Here is a 26,927-nt window from a genome sequence, read left to right on the forward strand (position 1 = left end):
TGTAACCCGCTGACCCTTATATTATTGGGCATTAAATTTTTTATGAGAAGATTTCCTAGTCATAAAATTTAACACTGGTTTTCATTACAGATTTCTTCTGCTTGATTTGCTGGCTACAATAAATAAGATTTTGTTGGATTAATATTGCTATGTTCCCAAACAACAACAACATCGAGTCATATCTGAGTGTAAATTATCTCTACTTTCACTAGAAAAGGGAAATCCAAGCACTAAGAAGAGACTTATTAAGAAAGGCAATCAAATAAAATATGTGACTAATGGTGTCAACTCCTTACAGTGAGCATCTCTGCTCTAATCAACTGAAAGTTGTTCAGAATCCTCTGAAATGAAAACATTTTCTTCCTGTTTCATACGCCAGCTTTGGGTTACTTATTGCATTCATCTAGATTCTAATAGCAATGCAGTACTGAGCAGAATAAATGTCGTACTGTACATAGCGATTGCACAAGTTAATTGCTCTTTTTAAATGAACTATGTTTCTTTGCAGTAAGTACACTGGGAAGCAAAGATGATTATATAGTTACTTTTATAAACGTGATTGTGGTGTCTACAGATTACTACACATCACTAGTGTACTTTAAATAAAAATCCTTTGCTTTCTAATTTTTTTTCTTTAAAAAGTGAGAGTGAGTCTATAACTGAGTTTAAAGCAATATACATCATGTATGAAACATCAATTACAGTTTAGAAAGCCATTTCTACTCAGATGTTTGGCAATACACTGTACTCATTTGCTGCTCGAGGATACTCAACCATATTTTAAGTAATGTATTCTTTTGCACCAAAAGAGATAAAAAAAAAAATGTTTACCAGGTCACTTATTTGCTAATCAGATAAAGAGGTAAGACTTTAGCTGAGTGTTAAAAATTGTTTAACATGTGTTAAACAGATGTTTTGCCACTAAAACTACCCCATGACAGTCACATTAGAAATAGAAGTTTTAATCTACATTTTCCACCATATAGAGGCCAAGGGCAAGTGTATGTGGCTTTCATATAGCACATCTCATATACTAACTTTGAAGCACCCAAAAGATCTGCATGTTCATGCCTATACTGAGAGCAATCATGCTCTTTAAAGCCTTAGTCCAGGGCAAAGGCCTCAGAACAGTACACAAAAGTTTCCTCCTAACTTATACACCTACAGTGCACGCTTAGGACTTAACTCCTAATAAAACAGACGTCTCATGTTTACACTGTTTTGCATATTTGTAAATGAAGCAAAGCAAATCAAGTGAATTGCTTCAGGCTAGGTAAAAGACTGAAACAGAAGTGTCCTGCCTCCAGGCGACGTTGCTGTCTGCTTTCCTGAGGTTATGCTTGATTTATAGCAACTGGACCTGACTCTTTTCATGTCTCTGTGTTGAAGGTTTTTTTAAGAAGCACTGACTGCTTTACACTCTTTCAGTTATGAAAATTCAATTAAATATTTACCTGGGGGGTTAACTATGTTTTTGAGGAGGAGCTAGGATATACTGAACAAAGGTATAGGGTGACAAGACAAGGGGAATGGCTTGAATCCACCAGAGGGGAGATTGAGATGAGCTCTTAGGCAGAAGCTCTTCCCTGTGAGGGTGCTGAGGCGCTGGCACAGGGTGCCCAGAGAAGCTGTGGCTGCCCCATCACTGGCAGTGTTCAAGGCCAGGTTGGACAGGGCTTGGAGCAAGCTGCTCTAGTAGAAGGTGTCCGTGTGTTGGAATTGGATGAGTTTCAACATCCCCTCCAGCTATAACCACTCTGTTATTCTGTAAATCTATGAAGATGTTACTAAGTGCTTGCAGCATTTTGATGAGCATGTAATCACAATTAACACAGAAAAAGCTCATTCAAACTATAAAATTTATACTGATTATCCTGAAATTTGGAATTGCGTGCGTAGTTAAACTTCCAGATCACAAATCCAGATCTAAAAAAATCCACATCACTGGAAAACTATATATTCATAAGTAAATTTGCCATCCAGGATGTTTGGTTTATCTACTTTAGGCTACTTTTGAAAGTTAATTTAAATGACTTTCAGAAGACCCAAGTTCCTTGAAAAGTTAACGGAAAAAGATAAGTTTAAAGCCACCTAAAAAAGCTTTCATGAATAATTCTACCTGACTTCAACCCATAAGAGATATAAGCATGGGCATATACAGAATAACATTTACATGCAGAACTAGTTTGTCCATGTAAACAGACAGCTGTGTCTATATGCATGAATCCTGTGAATAAAATTGCTATCTTGCTGAGTTGCAAAGGACAATGTATGCAAAATTAAAGGAGATATTTTGAACCATTGATCATCTTGATTCTAAGAGGTACTGAGGTTTAAAGCGAGCTAGCAATTTTCACAATTAAGTGTGAGCTTGTGATATGCAACCTAAAATTTCTTTCCCTTAATTCACATTGCTTTGTTGACTTCACATACCCTTGCAAGCTATATTCAGTTTCAGAATACATTACAAGGATAAATATTGGGCCTTTCAGCATGTGGCATTATTGGTTAGTGCATCATTTATAGAAATCATGCAGAAAACTTCCTAAACTATAGGGAAAATCATAGTCTTTCCTGTGTCATCACCTTCACTTTGGCAGATTGCAGAGACAAACTAAGTTATTACATATATATCCATGTGTCTACTGAAATGTAGCTGCAATACTTAGAGCTTCTCTGTTTCAGATTGAGATGCCCGTCAGATTAAATCAGTGTTAACATAATAAGCTAGTTATTGCTGGTATTTTTTTTTTTTTAAAAAAGGAGAATTATAATAAGGCAAGTACAGTAGGAGTTCAACAGCTGCAGAGCAGTAGTGGCCTGAAGCAAGAACCAAAGTAATTACATCTCTCACAGGAAGGGGTAAGCAGTACAGTTAGATGAGTGAGATAAAAGCAACATAACCAGTTCTCTTAGCCTATTTGTTTGCAAGAGAAATGCTTTCTTGTACTTTAGACAGCTTTCAACCACAAATCTCTCTCCTCCAAATGCAATTAATACCACTTTTAAGCAGCCAAGACTTAAACAGTGGTTTAAATTGCAGAAACAAGCAAAATGTAAATGCATAATAGGCACTGAGTGCAGATTACCCATCTCCATATACTACCTGAATTCCACAGAACGACAGTAATGTTAGTGTATTATGTGTATGGAAAGTGGGTTGAAGCACTCTAGCACCTCTGTACTACCATGGCATTACTGCTTGTGAATAAATGCATCAGTATAAAACTAATTAGTAAATCAGAAATTTCATTCAGTTTATTGTGGTGCAGATGCAATCTGTTTAATACATTTAATAACATTTTGTGCCATCTCAGCTAAAGCATTTTAGCTGAATGGGAGTGTTATGTGTGATGTGAGTGCAAGATTTGATCTGGCACCCACAGAAGAGGGGAAGGAAGCAGAAAACATCACTTAGGTGTTATTGGAATACCAGGCCCAGTTTTGATGTCAAACCTTTTAACAAATTGGAGACATTTCTGAGAAACTGTATAAAGCTGTCTTATCTTTTTAAACATATGCCTCACCGACAGAGACCACACAAGCTCAGTCTAGTTCGCCTGCTTCAGAAGACGACAGGAAGACAATTTATGATTACCTGTAAGTACCTATGCAGGGAAAGACCTCTTTTACTAAATTCTCCCACAGTATAAAAATCATAGGCATAAAAAAAAAAAAAAACAGCGGTGGAAATTAAAGTCAGACTTAAAACTAACTCAAGCTAAGGAGTTAACAGGAGGTGGGAGCAGTAGTTTGAGATCTACATAAGGAGGCAGCCGGTGGCTCCACATCTGACAAAACCTGACATCTACAGATAAAACCAGTTCCCATGTTTAACGGGCTCCTGCAGGCATTTCAGCACAGCCAGTGTTGCTACCTGAAAAAAAAGGGGGATTAATAACTAATGAAAAAGCAGAAAACAAACCAACTTTTCACAATCACAAGGCTCAGCTGGACTAAGCTGGGTCATCAGTGGGAAACATCTTCCCTTATCCTTTAAGTTCCTACCTTGCTGCTGGAGGTACCCAGTGGTTCAGACTGAGCTTATCTCTTCCTCACGGATGTGATAAGGTTCAGCTCACAAAGTTTCTTATAGCTCCTTGTTCAATCTGATTTTTTCTTCTATAGGCTTTGGTACTGGCTTTCCAGAGGCACAGTGTTTCAAAGGTCAATACACAGCACAAATCACTGCTTTCCTTATGGCATCCCTGATTGCTGTTGTTCAGTCCTGTCCTGGAGGAACTTAAGCCAAGAGAAGGAGAAGGAATCTCGACTGACAAGTTTTTCCAACTGTGCTAGAAAATGGACATAGAAAAACAGCAGTTATCCTCGTTGTGGATATGTTAGAAATTAGGAATTTATCTGGCTTTATTAGCATGACTGGAGAAAACGCAAAACAATTCCTGTAAAATCAAAACCCAAAACTGATCTTGTCTCTTGCCCTTTCTGCCCTTCAGGCTATCAATTTCCAGCTGTGAATACTGGAAAAAAAAAAAACCGAAAAACATAATCAGAGTAATAACAAACTAACGTCAGGAATGAGCAGTTTTAGGTGTTGTATGGTCACTTAGGGAACCATAGCCTGTGGCATAACTTAGAACCTATCCAAAGGCTGCAATAATCAGTTCCTCAGTTCCAGAGATTGGTCAAAACATAATTTTGAAAAGAAATGATTTATAGTTGGCTCCTTGACAGCCTTCAATCCCTCTGCCTGTAAGAAAGGAAAGAAATAATAGATAGAAATCCAGCCAAAAAAGCATGCCCCAGTTGGGTAGTACACCAGAGAAATGATGGACCGAGAATTTTGACAAGGAATATGACCCTAGGGAGCTGTTGTAACAAAAGATTAATCACTTGATATTTTTTCCAATAAAAATGTATTCTAATGGGATTAAATACATATTAAAAAGGGGTTAAAGAATGAAAAATCATGTTTTTTGTAGGTTTTTTTAAGTAAGGGTGGAATGAGCTCTAGATGGAGAAGCTAGTGCTTGCACTAAGTGTTATACACTACATCACTTAAATAAATATGTATTGTGTGTATATATGGCATTATTTAATAGCACATATATTAACATGACTTTAAAAAGTATCAACTATGAGGCTACTAACAAATAATATAACTCCCCAAGGAGCAGAGTATTTGGCTTATAAGCAAAATAAACAGCTTAAGAATATTCTGTTTCTTAGCATAAAATGTTTGCTTTTAATTTGGGGGTGTAGGCATCATACGAGAGTATTATTCAGTGATATACAGTTTTATAAGTCTACGTAGTTTTGCCACTGGGTGTACCTAACTTCTCCCTGAAAGACAGAGTTGCAATTACCCAGGAGGACATTATCTTATGGTAAATACATTTCTTAACAGTCTCTTAAGCAGTCTTGCTCACTTGTATGTGTTCATGGAGAGCTGGTGCAAATGAGAGTATGATTCAAAGGCTTTAAACTGACAGAGGGAGACTGAGATTAGATTTTAGGCAAGAGTTCTTCTCTGTGAGGGTGCTGAGGCGCTGGCACAGGGTGCCCAGAGAAGCTGTGGCTGCCCCATCCCTGGCAGTGTTCAAGGGCAGGTTGGACACAGGGGCTTGGAGCAAGCTGCTCCAGTGGAAGCTGTCCCTGCCCGTGGCAGGGGTTGGAGCTGGATGAGCTTTAAGGTCCCTTCCAACCCAAACCGTTCCATAATTCCATGAAAGACAAGATGATTTGGTTTCTAACACTGGGCCAAGTACACAAAAGCAGGAAGGTTATGGTTTAGCTGCTGCTGGGTGCATGCTCTCATGAAAGGAGCACCAACTTCATCTGATTCACAGATGGTATGTGGGTGCTTTCAAAGATTAGAGCTTTAATAATTTATATGCAAAATATGTAGTAAGTGTGATGGAAAAATGTGAGCAAATGACAGATACATGAGATAGATGTATCAGATAGCAGGCAACTAAACTGTAAGTTAATGTGAGATTCAACCTTAGGAAATGGCCAAACACATTGGTAGAGAATAGAACACAACTAACTCTCAATACCTCATTTTACACATATTGACAGAGTAGTACAGGATTCTGAGCACTGAACCCAAGACAGAGCAAAGCTCTGTGTGTCCCAGCAAGACGGAGTAACAAACACCTAGAAGAGATAAAGTTAGAAATAGAGTTTGGAGCAGATAATTATGATTAGTGGAGAAGCAGCTGCATGAGACAACAGGAACAATTCTACAAGTAACCATTAAAGCAGAAATATCCTGGGAAACAGAAGAGACAATCCTGGGCGTTTTGTTTGTTACCCCTTGTTTGTGATTGTAGCTGACTGCCATAAAGAGAATGGTGAAACAGTGGCTTATAATATGCACATAACTCAAACTGAACAGGATAACTGGCATTTCATGAGAGAAGAAAATGTGAAACAAAGTCACCACTTTAGCCTAACGATAAAAAAAGATATAGATATCATCTCTAAGGCAGGCATTGGCATGGGAGAAGTTTAATGGTTCCAAATGAGCAGAAGCTTTCCAGAGCCAGGCTTTTCTTACAGAACCTATCATTTTATTATTTTTTAATTAGGTTGTTCTAATTTATTCATGATTGTTATTAAATTTACAATGCTTTTTAGTTCTTAAATAATTCCTGTATTTTATCCTGAGGCAAAATCTCCTTAGCCTCTGGCACTTAAGCTCAAAGACTTCTCACTCATCTGCAGTAACTACACTATCTGACTTGAAACAAAAGAATAAATATATGGCACCACACAGGGCAGATATCCAACAGTGTTATAATTTAAAACATTAGCCACTCATATTAGGAAAACTGGATAATAGTTTGTGTCATTCATCACCAGGGAAGTTTTACTTCATGCTGTCATTGGGGCAACTTTGTATTATCCAGTGATACTAACTCAGATAATCATGTTTGGGAACCAGTTCCTTGTGCTTTTGCTCATTGAGATACGCTTTTTTACAGAGCAGTTCAAAGCACAAATCTACTGTAAGTGCTTTGAGTCATGCACCTAAAAAGCCTTTCTCCATTCTTTATTAGAGAAGAATCCTTAAAGTGTGTAGCAAATCATTCAGTAGCTGCGAGACTACTTAAACAGGTTGATTAAATTTCTTCACCACTCTCAATTCTTTTGCTTTCTCCAGTAGCAGCAGTCTACATAAACCCTTGGATTAAATCTCAAGAATCAGCAACAAGAATAAAACACACCACTTGCAGATAATTTTTATTCTTCTCCTTTTTCCTCTGGAAAAATAACTGCATGCGTTGTGGAATGATCAGTTTTCCAAGGTTCAGTGTGAAGGTTTTCTTTCCATTTCTTTTCTTCTTTGTTTTCTCTTAGAAAATGTTTAGTCTGCTACATTGGTGAAAGCAGTCCAAGGTGTTAACTTGATATAAAGCACAAGGTGATAATGACTTTGATGACCCGTAATTTGCAGAGAAAGCTCAGTCTCCTGCCTAAACAAAGGTTATTGATGTGACAGAAAACATGTTTTCACTCAAAGAACAAAGTTAAAGATTGTAGATCTCTTTCTATAGCTATAGGTATTGTTTTTGTAGATATAACACGTTTGTGACAAAATAAATCTTGATTTTTTTCATAGGAAATCCCTGAAGAAGAGGAAAATAAGCAAGTTTTCTCATTATGAGAACCTAAATATTGGGGGGGGGGAGGTATGGGGGGAAGGAAAGAACAATTACATTTTGCAGCTGTTCAAAGTGACCATGGAGCAGAGATAGTCATATAGTACCCAGAGACAACCCATCCACTGAGGCACAGAGTGGTTTGAGATCACATATATGAAGTCTATTGAGGTCTATTGCTCTGCAGAAGAGAGTGCCCAGGTAGAATTCAGCTCAAAATTAATCATGCCAAGATTTAAATACCTGCCTGCCAATAGCTGCTGTCTAAGCTTCCATCTTAGTTGTTTTCCCAGTTCAAATACATGGAGAAGAGATTCAGAGCAGCCCTGCAGAGAAGGACTTGGGGGTGCTGGTCGACGAGAAAATGAACATGAGCCGGCTTCAGTGTGCGCTTGCAGCCCAGAAAGCCCACTGTATCCTGGGCTGCATCAAAAGGAGCGTGACCAGCAGGTCGAAGGAGGTGATCCTGACTCTTTACTCTGCTCTCGTGAGACCTCACTTGGAGTATTGTGTACAGTTCTGGTGTCCTCAACATAAAAAGGACATGGATCTGTTGGAACAAGTCCAGAGGAGGGCCACGAGGATGATCAGGGGACTGGAGCACCTCCCATATGAAGATAGGCTGAGAAAGTTGGGGCTGTTCAGCCTGGAGAAGAGAAGGCTGTGTGGAGACCTCATAGCAGCCTTCCAGTATCTGAAGGGGGCCTATAGGGATGCTGGGGAGCAACTCTTCATTAGGGACTGTAGTGATAGGACAAGGGGTAATGGGTTAAAACTTACACAGGGGAAGTTTAGATTGGATATAAGGAGGAAATTCTTTCCTGTTAGGGTGGTGAGGCACTGGAATGGGTTGTCCAGGGAGGTTGTGAATGCTTCATCCCTGGCAGTGGTCAAGGCCAGGTTGGACGAGGCTTTGGGTAATACGTTTTAGAGCGAGGTGTCCCTGCCCATGGCAGGGGGGTTGGAACTTGATGTTCTTAAGGTCCTTTCCAACCCTAACTATTCTATGATTCTATGAATAATGTGAGGTCTATGCCACAATCCACCAAACTGACGATGCAGGACCTTTCAGGACAGTAATGTAGTTTTTTCTCAGTACAGCAGAGCTCACAACTGCTCTGCCTGAGAACTGCACTCAGCTTCCATTTCATTAAAAACTGGTTGGCCCATTGCAAAATAAGTCCCAGTAGCAAAATAAAATGCGTTATGTGTACTCAATCAGGGGACACAGAAGTGAAGGAGACATTTATGTTATTTGACTGTAATAAGGCACACAGTGACTTTTGAGGAAGACAAACAAAAAGAATAATTTCTAAGCATATTTCTATGGATTATTTTCATCTGTATTCTGGCTTTATTCTTCTGTACTACACTTTACTATTATTGTTGCTTCATTACTTACAAGTACATTGAAATCCTGAACATGGCCTTTCGGCAAAGTATCATGCCTTCCTAAGCAATGAAGACTAAAGGAAAATTCTGTTCTTTTAACTCTTTCTTTGAGAGGTACTTTTTCATCTCATGCTCTCCATTAAAAACAAAAGCACCTTCGTGTGCTATTGTTTTAATCATCTGGGAAACGTTTCCTATGGAAAACACTTTGGTAAAGGCTGCAGTCTGTCATTTGATGTAGCTTTAGGTTGACTATGCGTTTTCTCTGCACAATGTACAAACATAAGGTGACTGTTCAGTTGGCATCAAGAGATCTGGGCTCAATCTTCTAGCAATGATTCTTGATATTATAGAGAAAATTATTTCAAACCAGGTCCTAAAAATAGCTCAAAATGACTCAGAATTTCTGGGGTGGGATTGAAATACCTAGGTTAGTTATTTATGTTCCTTATCCTGTGCCTTAGGAGAGTTAGGTGCCTTTGCATAAGATTAGCTTTAAGCACTGATTTAGGCTGTAGGAAACACTGGAAGATGAGGTGGTTCTTTGACATTGTCTCTTGCCAGACTCTTTACATTTATTTATAACCCTAAGTTTTAGGATCAGGATGCAACTCATGTCTCTAATATTTCCTGTCATGTATAAAGTTTCTCAGACACTCTTTTAGACAAAACTGACTCATTTATGTTTTTTTATAACATACAGACATATCATTTGGTATCACTTAGAGACTGGATTATAAACCCAGGAACAAGAGACATTTGTTCCAGCCTTTCTTCAGCTGCAGTTTTCTTGATTTTCAGCTTCCTCACCACATAGAAGCATATTTATGAGAAGACCTGTTCTACTTTCACCATCCACTTTGAATTAACCAGAAGGAATTTTTCTCTTGGGAAATTTCACCCCAAAATTATATGATTTTAAAATATTAATAAATAATAATGTCATTTTGTAAAGTAAAAGCATTTGCAAGCTGTTCTGATGACTCTATTAAGCTGAATGCTTCATGAGCTTCAATGAATTTTATCCTCCACGCTCTTTGTGATGTAAACCACTCAAACCTATTTTTTTCCATTAGAGCACTTCATGAGACAGACAAAATGTTTTACTTGAGATCACAAACTAACTGAGCTTGGGAATCTCCAGTTCTTTTAAGTCCTTGAATGCCACTGTCCACTTCTGGATCCTTCTCCTTTATGTGTTCCTGGAAACAATATTCTCAATGCTAAGACAAGATCAAGAGATCAGAGAAGGGAAGAGATGGACTGTTTTCAAGAAGATCAGGCTAGGTTAAATGCTTGGTCTACACACTTTGATTGAGTTCCTTTATATGCGCTATTTGAAGCAATGTGGTAACATCAATGCAAGTTTTTATTTGCTTTCCAAGGACTCTCTGTTAGTCATTTGTCAATTAGGATTTTATCTCTCTGAAGTATTCTTCTTTTGATTTTCCTTTTTCTTCTTCTTTCTCTTTTCCTATTTTCTCTCCTTTTTCACACTTTTTTTTCTTCTACTTCAATTTCTTCTTTTTCTTTTTCTTCTTCTTTGCCTTTTCTGCTCTTGCAAAAGCACGTCTTAGAGCCAGAGAAATAAAATCCCACCAGTAGAAAAGAAGTAATTTCCTGTGGGCAATGTCACTGCTAATATGAGGTGTCCAAAAGTAGATGCTGGCTGCTTCAGGCTGCCCTATGATATTTTTTTAATCCTCGACAGTGCATCACAGGTACTCTGTAAACTGTATTCATACAGACACAGTTTGTGAAGGTTTGAAGTTGGTAACAATACTGCAAAATTTATGCTGTCCTGAATAAGCTGCACAATAATAGCCTCACTCTCTGCACAAGGCTTTCAACAGGGCTGAGACATGTAATTCAGAACAGATGAAGCATAAAGAACCATAAATATTGTAAAATGACTCCAAAACGATCATGCATGACTGCATGCATCCTGATTGTCCTTTGCTTGTATGTAGAAATAGCAGTGCAAACACCAATGCTACACCACTAGCACTACCAGCATGCATTTATAAACTAACCTCAGGAAACAGTGTAGGAAAAAGACACTTGATCATTAGTGCATGATTTAGACCCAGAAAAGACTACTGGAAAGATACCTAAGTGTTCATCTGGCAACAAAACGAGCTCACTATCGGTATTAAAGTCCACACAAAAAGAAACCCACCAAAGAACAATTAAGGTGTTTAAAAGCAGAACTAGAACATGTGCTGCACATATGCAATGTGTAAGGGACTGTGCTGAAGTGAGGGTTGCCATGGAGACTGCTGGATGGTAGTAAAAATGCAATAGGATCTGAAAGTGAGGTGCTGAGAGCATCCTGTACCAACTCCCAGCTCCCACCAATGTTGGGGCAAGTCGAGATCTGTCCCTGTGTATTGCCAAAGCAGTCTGTCACTGGGCAAGATGAGACTTAAATGAGCAGCAATAGTTACTGACATAGAGCTACCTTCATAGGAGCTACTCCCCAAAAAGCGACTACGCCAGGAAGAAAGGAAGGATTAAATTACTGCTTAGCCAGAATACTGCCTGTGCAATTTTCCTCTTTCTGAGTGAGGAGTAAATTATTTGGCCTTTAAAATGCCTTACCTCAGCTAGTCTGGTTAGTGAATCATAAGGCCTATATCTTATTCCCACTGCTCATAAAGCCTTCCCTTTCTACAACAGGGAACATTAAAAGAGTAGCTGCTTCTTTTCTTATAACTACAAGTATGGCCAGCATATGGAGTGGTAAAAAGGTGAGCCTTACTATTCTGTACAGCAAAGTACAGATGTGGCAGCCGCGTCCTCTGCTTCCACATGACCATCTCAAGTAACGTAGTGGTGCTATCATACTGAGAAGCACTTCACAGGCTGTCACACTGGGTTTAAGTATCCATCTCAATACACATTACTGCAGTCCTGGGCCTCCTGAAATGATATGGGATTCCTTCACAGAGTACAGTAGAACAACATTCTTTCTCTAAAATATCAACTAGAATAGCAGAGATGCTGTTTACATGGTATCGGTCCTCACTGAGATTTTTGGGACTGAAGTTGCTACACCCTGCAGAAAAGCTTTCTTTTCTGAAGCACATTCATATTCACCATAACCTGACCACCCTGGGCCCATGCCGAATTCCACTAACCAAACAGTGGCAGAATGCAGGATTCAGATATACATGTGGATCTCTCATTCCTAAATGTCACTCCTCCCTTCCTTAGGCCAAATGGGGACATCAGCTTAAAGCTTGCCTAATAAAAGGCCAAACTGGTTATGTCAATGGGAACGGGTCTTTTTTCAATCAATAGAATCAACTAGATTGGAAAAGACCTGTAAGATCAAGTCCAACTGCTACCCTAGGACTGCCAAGACCACCACTAACCCATGTCACTAAGGGCCTCATCTATATAGTTTCTGAACACTTCCACGGACGGTGACTCCACCACTGTCCTGGGCAGCCTGTTCCAATATCTGAACGCTCTTTGGGGAAGAAATTTTTCCTAATATCCAATTTAAAACTCCCCTGGCACAAGAGGCTGTTACCTCTTGTCCTATCCCTTGATATCTGGGAGAAGATACCAGCTTTGCAATGCAATTACAAACAGTACTTGAGACTTTCCTCTCTGTACAAGAAGTCTCCTTCACATGCACAACACACTGTTCAGATCTGCTTTGGAAACACTACTGAAAAGATTACCTCTTTATCAAATGAATAATTATTGAGACCATTTTTAAGCCAAAATCCCAATGTGTAGTTGATTATTAGGGCACATTCTTGGGGGGAGAGGGAAATCTGTAACTAAATAGTGCTAAAAGATGACTAAGAACAATTTTTCCCCTAAGAGTTGTCATGGATGGGGAAGACTATTACAATCAAGAAGTTCATGTTGGGTATTTTTCTCATAAGAAAGTTAAATAATAGAGTAAAAAAAATAGAGTTAAATAATAGTTAAAAATTCCACATAATTTCTAAATCACTGAAATTATTTCTTGTTGTGCCTATGGAAAATCGTTCCTTCTACACGTTGCTGATTTCTGCGTTCATTTTAGTCCTTCATTTATCAACATCTCTCTGAGTAGTAGAATATTACTTCTTTCAAATCATCCTATCATACACATAAATAAAAGGTAGTAATCACCTGCTACCTGTAAATAGTCCTGTTTATCAAGCATTGGGAGGTTTTTATCTTGCAACTTTATCAGTAACATACACTACCTACCCTTCTGAAGTCATGTATGCAGAAGCCTTTTGTGCAGAAAGTAAGGGGATTCATGTGTCTAAATCCTGTCTTTTTGCTCGTATACACTTCCATATAGGATTTAACTAGGTGTGACTTTTTTTCTTACTGTAGGAATTCAGCCTTGTTCCTTGAGAAAGACATGAGCGAGAGAGAGGCCTGGACCTCACTCAGAAGTTGGACTGGGTTCTGTAAATCTTCTTTTTGAGCCCAGTGCTTTCCAAATGAGAATTGACTTCAATGTTCTCTATATTCATTATATTAAATTATAATCCATTACTTTCATTACTTTCAGTAGTTTGTCTATTGAATTAGCATAGCTAAAGTAGTTACTTGAGCAGTCCAGAACCCTAAAAATTATCAAGGTGTTGCTTCAGTGTTTACTCAACATTCAATTTCTTCCTAATGCATCATGTATTGTGCTGCTTCGGGAAAGTCCGTATTTTGATGATACAGTTGAATGACCCTTTTTCACTACTGCTAAATGGATATAAGTTAATTACCATGGTTCATGTAGTGCCCTGTGTTTCATGGCTTAGGTGGTCTTCCTTTTTGACCTCATACCACCTAACCATTGCGAAAATTCTTTCACATATACAGATGTGAAGACAATGATCTCTGAATCTCAAAGCCTACAAAACCAGCTAGACTCAGATTCATGATAATGCCCTGTGAAGAAACACATATTTTTAAATAAGGGAATAACGGGATTTAGAAAACTCACACATTTTCTATTCATCAGGTTGTCATTCCTATGTCAGACTTTGACAAATTTTGCTGGTATCTTACTACTATATCATCACAGAGAATTTAAAATGAATACACATGAAGTGTGGTTGCTTCTTCACCTTAATACTAATTAACAGCCCCACCCACTGGGGATCTCAACCCATGCACTATTCAAGTTGTTGAGTTTGGCACATTCCTTTGCTTGCATAATTCCCATCATGATGTGTGCCTTTATCCTCTGCATATCCAAAGCAAGCTTTCAAGCTTCTTTTGAAAGTGTTAGTCTTTAAACAGTCATTTACTTCACTCTGTTCCTGTAAGTCCTGTGGTTTGAACAAGATACCAGCCCTCAACTTTACACTATTATTTATCATTCTCTTTTCCTATTAACACTTCTACTGCTCATATCCTCTGCTAAAAAAGTCATTCCAAACATTTGTGAAGGAATTTTAATGCCAGTTTTAAATTCTCACTTAAAACTTGCCTTGTCTCAGAACTATCTCTACCTATCCCTCGAGTTTTATACTGGCTACAAGGAAAGATTTTTTTACACAGCTTCCTCGATGTAATGTTAAATTTGGCATCTATGTCTTTACGTTGGGAAAGTTCCCCAGTTACTCTTTCTTCATCTAAGGACAATACACCATAGGTAGCCAATATGTTTTTTGTCCTTTGCACTGTTACTTCCTACGCACTGATCTTTGATTAGAGTTCTTAAGGATACATAGGCAAACAAGGCTTGTGCAATGCAATTAAGACTAATATTAATAACAACATTGGTATAGCAATCCTCTAACAGAAATTCCCAGTTGTTTTGGTAGAAGAACCTGTTACCTTAGTTATTTAAATCTCAGCTGTTTCAAGGAGTGGAATTGCTACCCTAGGGATTAATGCAGTTGCTGAATAGACCAAGTCACTTGCTAGATATACTATTATTCCTTTTTACGATCTATGAAACCATAGCACTACGCCTTACAGCTCCACAACTGTTCAAATATAAAGCTTGACTTTCAGTAAGTGTACTGGCACTTATCCTCTGGAGGACCCAGCAACGCAAATGCCTTACTGCAAAGGAGACTGTCATCTTGAGTTTCAGTCTAGCAACCTCTACTTGTATAGCTGCACTGTGAAGAATTGTCATGGAAGCTGTGATGTGATCAGCAAGGTATGAAAAAACATTGGAAGAAGAAAAGAAGAAATGGCCTAAAGCAAGCTGAGAACTGTTGTTGAAGAGCGAGCGCCCTGGTAGTAATGGGAACTGTCATGGAATCCCCTGGTGAAGCTTGCGGACATATAACAGAAAGGTTTGGATTATTTGCTTGAATAAATAGGTAAAGAAATAGATAGGTACAGAACCAAAAGCACTGGAGAAGCTTTCTAAAGATATGTGGGTCAAAAATCACTTCAGAAACAGAGCCACATTCAGATTCGTGGAAAGTGTTTGTCAAATAACAAAAGACTGCTGTTCCTTTTATGAGAGGGAAAAATATGTGTTTCTTTCTGTAAGTTAAGAAAATGCAACACAACTAGATTTTAAGAATACGATGTCAAACCTGAGATAACTCTCAGCTGGTCACCTCGGGCAAATATCTCATTTTACATGTGAGTTATTAAAGTCAGAGCATATATGCAGCTATTCAGTTTCTTTAATTGTTCTATAGGAAAAGTATCTTTTTTTCATTTCACCTATTTGTTTTATTTTTCTTTTGGAAATGGAAAAATTTCCTTCTTTCTGGAGGAAAAATGAGGAGGGAATGTGAAGTTCTTTAGGCATCAAAAAGATTAAAAAGTCCCTGGTTAATAGAGACCTGAACCCAAATTAGCACAATGTGGCATTCACATTCTCAGGCTAATCTTGAGCTGCTTCAGCTGCTTCCAACCTGCTTGCTTTCATTGAAAAATACAGCATACAGTCAAGAATACCACATCTCCCCTACACTTTTCATTGACTACATTCTCCTCAGAGCATAAAATGGGACCAAAATCAAAAGCATTCTAAAGAAAGAGAATTCCCAGACTAATGGTATCGATATGGAAATTACTAGAGTAATTCTAGTAGTTTACTGCAGAGTTTGTTGTTAAAATAAACTAAGGATACATCCAAAAGACAATGTTGTGCCTTCAGTAAAGTATAGCTGCACCTGAGTTACCTTTAAATTAATACTGGTCACAAGTTAACTGCAGCACTAAGGAGATCCTTGAGCTATAAAGGCCCCTGAAAAACAGATCAGTCTATTACGTCCTGTACTCTCACACTTGGATATGAACATCTGAATTACGTATCTCACAAATGATCGTCCTATATAGAAACACTGTGTATACACTCAAGGCACACATCCCAAGTAGTGAAGCTGCTTTGTCATAAGTAAATCAGATTACAGCACATATTAATTAGATTATTTACAGTGACAAATCCGTTATTGGGGGTGGGTTTTTTTTTTTCAGGATTATAAATCCTACTTTTTGCCCACTCAGTTTCCCATGTAACAGGAAGTATTCCATGCCTGCCTCTGTTGGGAAGAACTATGTGGCAAATTCAATGCAGTGGAGAGCAAGAGGGTAACAGCCAAAGCTGAGACCTCTGACTCTTGATAGAACTTCCTATATTTGTTGATATTTTCTGCGTCCTGTTCTGAACAGCTGTTTTCCCTGATCCTGTTTTCACCCTAGGTTCATTCCTTTCCAGTTCTCTGTGTGTGCTTTTGTACCCTTCACATAACTTTCACTCCCTGTTCCTTCTCTCTTCTTATTTCCATCTCCCTGTCTTCTCCTGCCACCAAACAGGTCTCTGGCTGACATTGGACAAATAACTTCACTTGCTTTATTATCCCAAGCCTGACAGGTCTCAGTCTTGGGAAGAGACAGTCTGACTTTGCATTGCAAAGCATAGTTCTATTCTGTTCCTTCAGATGATGCTAATAACGAGGATTCATAAGATAGACAATTAATCTCAATACGCATTACCAAAATAAATTAACATTGGTTGCAATGAAAGTTTAGAAACCAGAAAACTACTTATTACTAGTGCTGTTAGCTATATATCTTCGATAATATTGGGATAAATATTTAATGACCAGAAAGTTCCAATGTGTACTGCTGTCTTGTACTGGAGTGTTTCTGCCATCGGTAGCCTCCAGAGTACATTAAATCAATATCTTCTATTGACTGTGTGAAGCTATGCATTTACACCCACTAGATATTGTTCCCTTGGCCACTTTATCACTTGCCTCCTCACGCTTGGCCCCATTGCTCTTCTGCCCTTTTCTGACCCTTATAACACTGCTGCAGGTCCCTTTTCCTCAGTGAGGCAGGGTATATGTCTAGTCTGCATCTAAACCTATTTATCTGGGGAAAATAACTGCATTTATTGATTTCATATCCCCTTTTCTCCCAGAGCTTTAGCTTAAATGCTAAGCATAGTAAAAGAACATCTGGTTCTGTGTCCTTTCGTATAACAGAAAATAGATTTTGCAACAGGATCCTCTTCTTGTATTGGATCTATTGCTATACCAACTATAAAGAGAACAAGCCATTTACAATCCCAACAAAAAAATCCAGCTGCAGTAAATCATGTTTTTTCATTAAATGTATGACTAGTTATAGCCTTAATTTGTCAATCAAGGAGGCAGCTCACGTATCAAAGGAGTCAGATGAACTCCGACTTGACTTCAGCTTTGGTGCATGAATTGAAATTCCTTTTCTATAGGAACCAGATAATTCTCTTCTAACTGTAGATAGTACAGTCAATCCTGAATACTGAAAATATTTTATCTCCAACTGTAGTATCAATTCTTAATTTGATCTCATCTTGATAATTTTCTAGTTTGGCTGATTTGTTAAATTCATTTTTTAAAATGAAATTAATTTTTAGAAACTAAGCTGCTAAGTTAAAATCCCTGTTTTAAAGGCATGCCAATTACTTTTTCAACTGCTACTGCTTCTATAGTGAGTCAGCAATGTCCACTACATTAAGTAGTACAATACCCAGATCACAGGAAGTGCAAACACAATAATAAAAGGGATTTCTTCAGACAGCTTGATAAGAAACAGAGAAAATGTAAAGACAAAGGCAAATGGCCAGAATAATGTTCCATACAGTTCTTTTTGCTGTGCTGGAGTGTCCAGCATAAGCTATTTTAATACTGAAGGACTCCTAAACCGATTTAATCTGTAAGATTCAAGCTTTATGCTTTTGATCCTTGGAATTACACTTACTGCAGGTGAAAAATTTTACCTGCAGATTTCCTTAGGTGGACAATAATTAGAGTGAAGTCAGGATTACTTGAATTTAGCATTAAGGGTATATAAAACTGACTCTAAGCTACTGTCTTCCCCTCCACGGCCTTCCTCCTTTCCCTCCACGGCCTTCCTCCATGTACATCTCAAACTGCAGAGCTGAGACCCAGGGTTTTGTCTTTTGAGTTGTTAGCAACCAAAAATATGTCAAGTGTTCCTCACTGGCAGGTATTTTTAAGAAAGCTTTTTAGTTAAAGTATAAAGGGACAAACTCACTATTCACACATATGAAGATAAAATCACCCTTTGTCACTGGACTTACTCCATATGTAAGCTGTTAAAAAACAACCACAGCAAAATTTGGTCCATTATCTTTAGGATTAATGCCTGAATAGCATAGCTATAATATATCTGACAGCTTTTCCTGCTAATGTAATTGTACTGCACTGTGTTAGGAATGTTATTAATTAACGCTCCATTTGCAGGTGATCTAATCAACTAATATATGCCTTTCAAAAATGTAATATTGCCCTACTGCAAATGGATCTTGAAGCTGACTTGTAGAAATCTATTTCTGTTCCTCTTCATTCCAATATTCCTACTTCTGACTTCATTGCTTCAACATTTGGCACGGAAGACTTAGACTGTGTGAGGCATCCCATGATCAGTATCCATGGGCTAAAAATGCTGGTAGAAACCAGCATGAAAGCTGCAGGGTTTCCTCTAAAAGTACAAGCTCTCTGCTTGATCTCCCTTTCTAACAATATCTCTGATATGACAAGAAGTAAAACTCAACAGTTTCATTAAAATGCCTTCGTGTCAGCATAAAGGAGTTCTCATAAATTTTGATGGGACATGTATGTAGATGTGAGTCAGGAAATAAAATGAATGAGAAGTGCAACATAATCCATTTAGGATAAATTCTTCATTTATGCAAGAATAATAAAGAGGCTCCAATTCATGATTAATCATAAAAATTGTGAGAGACCTTTCCTCTTCCTCTGCCAGTATTTCCACACTCCTTGCTTTGTGTTAAGCTATAATTTGTTGATTAAATTAACATTTTCCACAGGCATGTTCATGGAATGAGCAGCAAGGGTTATTATGGTCTTCAAGCAGTTTCCTTGGCATTTTACAAGGCAAGCATAATTCGCATTTTGTGTTTCAGAGTTTCTGCTTCCCTCGAGGGCCTTCAATGAAAAAAGTGCTACTTCAGCAGAAGAAAATGAAATGCCTGTATTTTTGGAGCATTAATGCAAGAGGAAAGTAACTATATTGGAAGGAATATTTTGAAAAGAACACTATGGACACTTCCACCCTAGTTGCATGAACTAGCTCTAGAACCTCGTTTCTTTGCTATGTGTAGAAACATTGCAATAGTATTTTCAATTTACTAACTTATTTTCCTGCTGTACTTATTGTTTAGAAAGATGGTTGAACCATGTATAATTAAGGTTAAAAAATTAATAAAATAACAACTTAGCCAAAGTATAAATTTGTCAGCCCAGATATTCTCAAGCAGTTGGAACTAATCAACAGCACATCATATTATCAGCTAAGTATTACAGTGTCATTCCTATCTGTATAAATATTCAGACAGAGAAAACAAAACTGTATAATCAGAATTGTTTGATTACTAAAAAAATAGGGATAAAGCACAGTCAATGAGAAAGGATATTTCTAAGTATGTGCAGGTTATGAAAATGCTAATGAAAAGCTTTGCATTTTAGACACAGACATTCTAATGGCTTAACAACCACATAGTTAAAACGTATTTTATACTTCCATCATAGGGAAAGCAGTGGCTATACGAGGACACAATTGTAGGCATTTTGATTTTCCAAGTTACAAACACGCACAACATGTTTGTGCTACAGATTAAATTAAAATGTAAGGATCCTGAAGCTGTGGCTGACTTGAGGTGGTTGGCTGACACAGTACAATACGGTGTCATGAGGAGATACTAATCAACATCCCAAAACACTAAATGCCGCCCTGTATCTGAGGTATCAATCTCTGTTTCTCAGCATCCATTAAGATAATGCCAACAGTATGCAGATGCAACTATATTTCTACATCAATCCATAGGCATTTTCTTGACTATCCCTGTCTCATTTCCTGCAGTATGGTGTAGATATAGCTATAACTGCTTGTCTTACTCAGTATCATATATTTGTTTACCAGTCACAACCTAATTTATTAAGCTGCTTGAGTGTATCTATACTCCATGTGGAGCACATCTGAGATCATCTTTAAGAGTCAGGCTTACCATGCATGCAAACAGATGATTTGCAGTAGCAAAACCAGATTTGGAATAAGAACCTAATGATTTATCCATAAGGCTAAGTAGGATTGAAAGCTTAAATCTACAGCAACAGCTTGTTTGTTTCCACTGTGGGCTAGATAAACATCAGCACACAAGAAAAACAAAGTGCTCCCTGAACATACTGCTCTCATCCCAAAACAGTCAGTCTGGTTATTACTACACTTCTAGAGCATGGTATCATCCAGAATGCTGGTGGAACTTATAGGCACTTTGAGTGTCTTTCAAAAAAGAGAGGAAAATCTGTCTAGAGGGGCAAACATTGGCCTTGCATAACTCAGTGATTTCCCTGAAACAATACCTTAGCCTTGGCCATATTGACTACCATCAGTGGTCCACCTTGGCCTCCAATCGGGAGACTTGGAGGCACACCATAAATAATGCCGCTGACTCCTTTGAGAGTTCACGAAGAACTAGTCTCGAGGAGAAAAGACAACACAGGAAGAATCGCGCCCCACCTGTTTCACCCAAGGAGACCTTCTGCTGTGCTTTTTGTAGCCGGATTTGCCTATCCCACATTCGCCTTCTTAGTCATCAGCGCGCTTGTAGTAAGCGTGGGTAAATGCCCTTCCCAAATCTTCGTTCACGAAGTCAGGCCATGATGATGATGATAAAAGTGAGGTTACACTGTTTGTACAAAGGTGTCAGGTTGATGAGATTCAGAACTGCTCTGGAAAGCAAAATTAAAACGAGAAACCAAAAATACGCTGAAAGAGAAGAAAACGTAGAGTTTGTCCCAGGCAGAACAAATCTTACTGTCCAGGTAAATATTAAGGCTACAATCCCAATTCCATACTCAACTAGTTCTGCTGCAACAGCTTTTTCTCCTTTCAGACTCTTAGCTTGTATCTTACTATCTTATTTATTCTTCATTTCTGTTAGCCTCATTGGGCCAAATTCCAACCACCTGAAGAGGGAGAGTGGGATGGGAGGCTAAGAACATGTACAGAAATAGAACCTCAATCTTCTTGGACTTAGCAACAGCAGCAGAAGCTTCATTCCTATAAAATATTATTACTGACACTTTCTCATTCTTAGATAAACAAGTGTGACATGCAATGACTAGGATGAGGTGTGTCAAATTGTTCATAGCTAAAAATGCCACCTTACTACATGCCAGTGGATGTAACTGGGGAGTTTCAGCTTGCTCCTATTTTTTACACATAAATGATATTTTCTTTATGTCAGTTTTGATCTTGTCTAAGAGAATTAGTTGTAAATTTAGATAAAATTGCTTTGCTTGACATTCATTTCTTCATTACCAGAATAGATCTGGAGTACTTAAAAAAAAGCTTTCATAGAGTGACTGCTTGAATGAGTGACATAAAAAAACCCCAGCAACAATAAAAAAACCTAAATACAATCAAAAGAGATTATAAATGTCTCATTAAAATTGATGACAAAAGTTCACTCCCCCTCATCAACATCCAAATCTTTAATCCCAAAAAGGAATTGGACATTAAAAATCTTCCTTAGAATTAACACTACCATTTTTTTCCTTCCAAGCCCATGCAACCAAAAGGGTCAAACTGCTACAGAAGGGCCAAACTGGGCATTACAACTGGTTTATATCCATGTATATAATAGAAACAACAAAAATACCTGGTGAGTTTTCAATGACACTAACAACAAAAAAAATCCTTTTGTAATAATATTTTCTACTTTTCAACTTCAGTAGCTATGTAAAATAGTATAATTTTGCTAAGTAGCAACTAAGAGAATATGATAACATTCTGCAAAGGGTATTAGGACAGGAGAGTGAAATTTTAGGTCCTTCAGGGGAACATAACTAAAAGTAAGGAAATGGAGTTACAACTAGAAAAATAGGTGGCCTGATCCTCCAAACACCCACCAGCCAGTATCACACTTCCTATTTTGAGAGCCCCTAATTAATTCCTACCTCTGGTTTTGATCACACTTGACAGATATTTATAGAGCACCAGCTCTTCCTTGCTCATTGCTAAGTGAAGCAATGCTGATGGACTGGTTTCAGTAGTAAATGCGACTCAATACTACATGTTTACAGAAGAAAGTTATTATGCTTTCTAACATCTTAATAGGAACTGACTTTGAAATGTGTCATTTTGAGGTTCTAATCTTCCAAGCGAAGTGTGAAAGCCTAAGAACTGAGGCTTTCTGAAAGGACTGGCAGGGGAAAAGGCTTGGTGTGGTTGTTTTAAAAGGCCTTCAAACTGAGTATTTTTATTATACATCCTCCAAGGCCATCCCTAGCAGCGTTCAAGGCCAGGCTGGAAGGAATCTTGGGTAAAATGGTTTAGTGTGTGATGTCATAGAATCATAGAATAGTTAGGGTTGGAGAGGACCTTAAGATCATCAAGTTCCAACCCCCCTGCCATGGGCAGGGACACCTCGCTCTAAACTATATCACCCAAGGCCTCGTCCAACCTGGCCTTGAACACTGTCACAGATGGAGCATTCACAACTTCCCTGGGCAACCCATTCCAGTGCCTCACCACCCTCACAGGAAAGAATTTCCTCCTTATATCCAATCTAAACTTCCCCTGTTTAAGTTTTAACCCATTACCCCTTGTCCTATCAGTACAGTCCCTTATGAAGAGTCCATCCCCAGCATCCATATGGGCCCCCTTCAGATACTGGAAGGCTGCTATGAGGTCTCCACGCAGCCTTCTCTTCTCCAGGCTGAACAGCCCCAGCTTTCTCAGCCTATCTTCATATGGGAGGTGCTCCAGTCTCCTGATCATCCTCGTGGCCCTCCTCTGGACTTGTTCCAACAGTTCCATGTCCTTTTTATGTTGAGGATACCAGAACTGTACACAGTACTCCAAGTGAGGTCTCACGAGAGCAGAATAAAGGGGCAGGATCACCTCCTTCGACCTGCTGGTCACACTCCTTTTAATGCAGCCCAGGATACGGTTGGCTTTCTGGGCTGCAGGCGCACACTGCTGGCTCATGTTCATTTTCTCATCGACCAGCACCCCCAAGTCCTTCTCCGCAGGGCTGCTCTGAATCTATTCTCTGCCCAGCCTGTAGCTGTGCCTGGGATTGCTCCGACCCAGGTGTAGAACCTTGCACTTGGCATGGTTAAACTTCATGAGGTTGGCATCAGCCCACCTCACAAGCGTGTCGAGGTCCCTCTGGATGGCATTCCTTCCCTCCAGCGTATCAACCAAGTCACACAGCTTGGTGTCATTGGCAAACTTGGTGAGGGTGCACTCAATCCCACTCTCCATGCCAGAGAGGAAGATGTTAAACAAGATCGGCAGGGGGGTTGGAACTTGATGATCTTAAGGTCCTTTACAACCTTAACTATTCTACAGTTCTATGATTTGCAGACCACCAGGACCAATCACCCAATTCCCAATGCATTATTATCGCCTTTTTCCTGAGTGCAACTTGGGAAATGGCTGCTGATTACGTGAAATTTTCAGACAATGGCAAGAGACTATTCTGTGCCACCAGCTTTCTGAGCTTCCCCACATGGATGCTCATACACAAAAGACCTAGAGGAAATGACTAAAGGCTTCCTTCGGGTCCCTGGGAAAGATGGTATCTGGGGTCAGCCTGCCACCCATTTCTAGCCTAGGTGTGAGGAATGTGCCTGGTGCCTGCAGACAGATGTCTCCAAAGATCAGCTTTCAAAATAAGTCAGTCTGGCATAAGCCTCTTGCTAGATGACATATTTCCAGGCTCTTCTCTGATACAAAGACAACAGCAAACACAGGCTTTGTTCAGCGTTAGATCTATGCATGTGTGGTTAGCTCTACCAGGAATGTGCAATAGAAACATTTTAGGGTGTAGTAGTGACATCTTCTCCCATCAGAGGTTCATGTAAAACGTCCTTTGCCAGATGTAGGGAGAGCAAGGTTCAGGCAGAAACCCATCAGCTATAGCCAAATAAAGAAAGTCTCATCATCTGCATTTTACTGTAGAAACACTGGATCAGAGAACTCACATTAGTTATTGATATTGAAGATTAGATGTTAAAAAAATCTCTGCCTTCTAATGAAACCTCATGCCTTTGATTTAAATCCTCCTCAAAATAGCATAATATTTTATCCGAATGATTGCAACTAAAAATAGTGAGATAGGTATGCTGTTCACAGCTGCAGGAAACTGTGGACTTCACTTTCTTTTGGGAAGGTTTCACTTTCTTTTTTTTCAATTGTACTCTTTTTTCCTCTTCACATATATTAGCTCCTACCTAAAACCTTCACACTGCATTTAGAACCAAATAAAGCATTAATATGTTCATCTGTGTGAAATGTTCTCTTAACTATTACCTTGGGCAGTCATTTAGTTGAATCTGATAGGGGAATGCATTGACATTGTTAAGGTTAATGACCCAATGATTAACAATACACATTTTGCAGTTCAGTGCTTCCAGTCACTGTTTCAGAGAATAATGTGAACAACGACATGTATATTACACTACCATATCTGGAATGGAGTCTTTCTTTCTATATAATAGGTGATGTAAAAGAAATCACCCCATGCTCCAATTACTAATTCTAAAAGATGGACAAAGTTTTATACTTGTAAAAAACATGGGGAACTTCACTCAGCTCATAGATTAAACTGTATTAATCCTGATTAGCTCATAAAGTCAGTGAGCTTATAATTTGTGTCCCACTGCATTTAGGTAAATCATCCCCAATTTTAAACAGATATTTCTTATGCTCATAATTAGGTCTTACTAAAGCTGTAGTGCTATATCAGGTCATCCACAACACTGCTCTGATTGAACTGATGATCCACTTGATTGCACGTCTATCCAGAACACACAGTGACTTTTATGCTGAACATGAGTAGACAGCTGTGTTTAGCATAAAGGTAAACCAGCAGGGAAGAGCAATGGTCAGTCTCACTAAGATAATCTAAATCAAATTTGTATTTTCTAACATTTTGAGTAAACCTGAAATAGGAACTTAAACTGGTAATATTGCAGAGTGTGCACCATGAGACCATGGTGGGGTTGACTGGTGATATACATGTGCACCATTCTCTGGAAGATGGAGCTGTCTTTGAGTACAGCAGCTGCATCTTAAATAAGGTTACTTCTTCTTGAATACCATATTCTGTCGATACTTTTGACCCATAATGTAATGTAGTTGACAAGAGTAATCTCACCCCATTTCCTTTAAAGAAAAAGAATTTCCTCTCTTAGGTTTATCAGATTGTTCTGAGAGCACTGATATCTAATAGTAGCAAGAAACTATTATTATTATTTTATTGTTGTTGTTATTGTTATTATTATTAATAGTACTAGTAGTAATAATAGTAGTATTAGTATTATTTCAGCAATGTGATCTCCATTTGAGTATTCCAAAATAATTTATAAACATTGAGATATTCACTGAGTTTCACAGCACCTTAATTTTGTTATTAGCACTGCATTAGCGTTTTAAAGTATTCCACAGGACCCAAATGTAAGTCTGGACTTGCATGTACTAAATAACTTTCAGGTTAGTTTTAGGCATAACATAATGAACTGAGCAAATAAATAGTGGCAAGTTTTCCTAAGGAAGGACAGGAACAAAATTGTGTGGTTAGTCATATCTGTCATGAAAGCATCTTAACAGATTAGTGAATACATTTGTTTAGTTATTATAAATTAAGAGGTGAGTGGAGACATAATCAACTTACAACGTATCAGTCTTCCAAATTTAGGCACTTAAGTGTTCTGATTTTCAGAAGGCCTGCTCAAGAGCATGTTCTCTTTAATTAGTGGAAGAGATAAGTGTTCATAGTCTCTGAAATTTTTAACAGTTATTTAGATGATTAATAATGGACTGGAGTAACTTTCTTAATTATTTAGTTTAAAAATGTGGTACTACGGCCCAGATCTGCGTTCGCATTTACATGTTAGGTCACTGCAGCAAAATATATACACTATAAATTACACAACAGATACAAATGGGTTAAATTATTAGTCCGGGAGAATGATTTTAAAGGAAGGAGTCCATCTAAGAGGGACAGTGCATTGAAAAAGATATGTCTCTCTTCTCAACCATCTACATGAACTTCTGCCACACAATACTCACCTTTCCCTCACGTTGTCTCATGCAGTGTAGGGTTTTAGAGGTCTAACACATTAGGAAGAAAATTTGTGAACTGAGGCTTGGGTAATTACCATCCCCATACATTTCCCTTAAGTGCAGTGCTGCACATGCTGCAGCTGGCAGACAGGTGGTATAGTGAAACATTCAAAAGTTATCATCATCAGAATGCACTGTTGTGCCATGAAAGGTCATTTCATGAACATTAAGCGCAGAAGTTATATGTTAATCTATACCAGTCATTCATTCCAAGAAGAGAAAGTTTCATGAAGAGAAACAGCTCTTTCATAGCAAAATAAGGATGAAAGGCTACAACTTGAAGGCATGGATCACAGAAGAAGAGGTAGG

This window comes from Neopsephotus bourkii, unplaced genomic scaffold, assembly GCF_033783945.1.
Source record: "Neopsephotus bourkii isolate Nb327-2 ecotype Australia unplaced genomic scaffold, CSIRO-AGI_Nbou_v1 NB_121, whole genome shotgun sequence".
Lineage (NCBI taxonomy): Eukaryota > Metazoa > Chordata > Aves > Psittaciformes > Psittacidae > Neopsephotus > Neopsephotus bourkii.